Here is a 2,500-nt window from a genome sequence, read left to right as displayed (position 1 = left end):
ACTCGTCACAAATCGTTGAAACAGACACCATTTCTCTCGAATTTTCTGGAGAAATCCTGAGATTTTACTTCACACTGTTTCCCCCCTCGAAATGTGCCCTCTCCCTCCCCAATGTTGAGCCACGGGTGTTTTGAAGCACTGAGGCCACTGTGATACCCAAATCAACATTGGGGAAGGAGAAACAGACACAAGTGTTTCAAGATTTTTGACGAGTATTGTATTTGGTCTGAGGAGAGGAAAGAATAACAGTCTCTGTTCAAGACGAATTTTTCGATCATCGATGGAATATACCTGCTTGGTTAGCGCACAGATGAGAAAGAGAAATTTAGGATGTCGGATTATTGTTCAGTTATATTTGAAAATAAAAGGAAAAGATAAAAATAACAAAATTTAAAGTAATGTGTTACACATACAGGCAGCATTTAAGACGTGCGGAAAATGTGAAGTCGCTGATGAAACTTCACTTTCTGCATTCTGAAGACATATATTCCAACGTTTGAAAAGGGGAAATGATATTTACCTAAGCTGATTAGATTTTCTCAGCGCCATAAATAAGGGCATGTCTGTTGCTAAATGTCTTTCCTATTCAAGAAACGCGGACTGTATATTAAGGTAGGGGGCGGGTCTTCAATCTCTTCCATCAAATACCCGAGGAACAGCACAAGTCAGTCCCCCCGTGTTGAAAATGTTTGAGTCGACTTATTTTCCCACAAGACGACTAATTCATTTACGACTGATCTTATGTAAATATCGCCGAGTTTGTTGACATTTAACTTTGCCATGGCTTAAGTGTTACACGATTCACCATGGTGTTTGGAAAATTCTTTGCCTTTTTCAGGAACCAAAAACAAAAGCTACTGCATCTACAAGTGTTTGAAGTGATAGAACACATCACGGAACATGCACCTTAGGGATAATTTTCTTAATTAAGCTATTCAATAAGGCTATTTGTAGGGCTTCACCATGGTGAACCGATAGTTCTTAAAGTCTATGGTAGTATAATTACTTTACTTTAGAACACAGTGGTGAATCGTTGAGTTTCAGCGCTAAGAAGGTCGACTGGTCTTTACAACAAATGATCTCTTTCAATAATGTAATTTTCTACAAAGTTAGCTTATTTTTGTACATAGAACTGTTCAGATTATAGAAAAAGAAGGAAAAGGTTCCGTGTTCCTTTGACACCTTTGTGTCGTTATTTGAGATAAGGACTAAGAGGCAATGTACTTCACTATTCTTTCTCAGGAGCTCCAAGAGAAAGTATATCACAATAAATAGCGAATCAATTTCATACAATGACCGGAAAAAGTCATTCTGCTATGTAAAAATCGCTAAACGTCGTCTTGATGGCCATCGGAGCAATTTTCACCCCCTTTTGTTTGAAACATGCAACACCACCCCTCTCCTCTTATTTTTGGCGTACGTAAAGTGCAATAGTTATTATTGTCTCTGAAAGTTTACATTTTGCGAGAAGAAATCTCACGCAGTTATCCACAGAATGGAAAGAGTGGTATTTCTTTAATATTTTTATACGCTTCTCCTCATTTCTAATCACCATATCAATTCGTTTCGCCTTAGAGCGTATCAAATTGTTCAAGTTACGTTACCCGTCCACGCCCTTCAGACGCAAAGACAATACTCGTCACAAATCGTTGAAACAGACACCATTTCTCTCGAATTTTCTGGAGAAATCCTGAGATTTTACTTCACACTGTTTCCCCCCTCGAAATGTGCCCTCTCCCTCCCCAATGTTGAGCCACGGGTGTTTTGAAGCACTGAGGCCACTGTGATACCCAAATCAACATTGGGGAAGGAGAAACAGACACAAGTGTTTCAAGATTTTTGACGAGTATTGTAGACTGGCCAAGGGTTGCCATGCATCATTTTTTTTTAAAATTAATACCTGACATTATTTGTTGGCAGAATAACCGAACAAATACTACAAACAATGTTCCTACAGCACCCCTAAAAACAATGGAGGTGCAGGTGATCAGGATCTAATGAAAACTGAGGTTTTTAAGAGGTGCAGAATGATTAAAGGGTGTATACCAATTTGTGGTTCCCCTCTTATCATGTCACTATTAATAGCAATGTACTACACTCATAGGTGCAGATAAGTTTGCTACTACCATCTCATGTACCAATGCCTGTAACATGGTCAGCATTAAGCATGTCACCCCCTCTCCTCACTCCCAATAAAAAATTACAAATAGTAAGTTGATACTGTACAAACAATTTCATAATACAGGCACCAGTATCACCACAGAAAAGCAGGCGATTAATTTTTAAACACATGTGATTTAGCTTAGGATTATACATGCATACATGGTGTACAGTGATTATCATATCACACATCTTTTCGATCCTGACCATTCACGGGACATGTTGGTGCTGTACCTTGACCAAGACTACATTATGTTCTGACAAGTACAAGGGTAACTATTATTCCTGGTTAAGTCATTCTGGTAATGACGGTGGAATTTAAAGGCACTGACCTCTGAAT

The 2,500-nt window shown here is 38.7% G+C and overlaps 1 protein-coding gene across 1 annotated transcript in view; it reads right to left on the bottom strand.

Annotated features, from left to right (window-relative positions):
* The window catches only part of LOC137988661 (uncharacterized), a 15,888-nt gene that overhangs the window by 13,236 nt on the left and 152 nt on the right, over positions 1–2,500 (bottom strand). Inside the window, exon 1 of the mRNA XM_068834643.1 lies at positions 2,493–2,500. This exon is cut by the window's right edge and continues 152 nt beyond it. The gene's annotated coding sequence lies outside the window, so the exon portion shown is untranslated. The remainder of the gene's footprint in view (positions 1–2,492) is intronic.

The sequence above is a fragment of the Montipora foliosa genome, unplaced genomic scaffold (assembly GCF_036669935.1).
Source record: "Montipora foliosa isolate CH-2021 unplaced genomic scaffold, ASM3666993v2 scaffold_425, whole genome shotgun sequence".
NCBI lineage: Eukaryota > Metazoa > Cnidaria > Anthozoa > Scleractinia > Acroporidae > Montipora > Montipora foliosa.
This window is presented reverse-complemented; position numbering and strand designations above follow the sequence as displayed.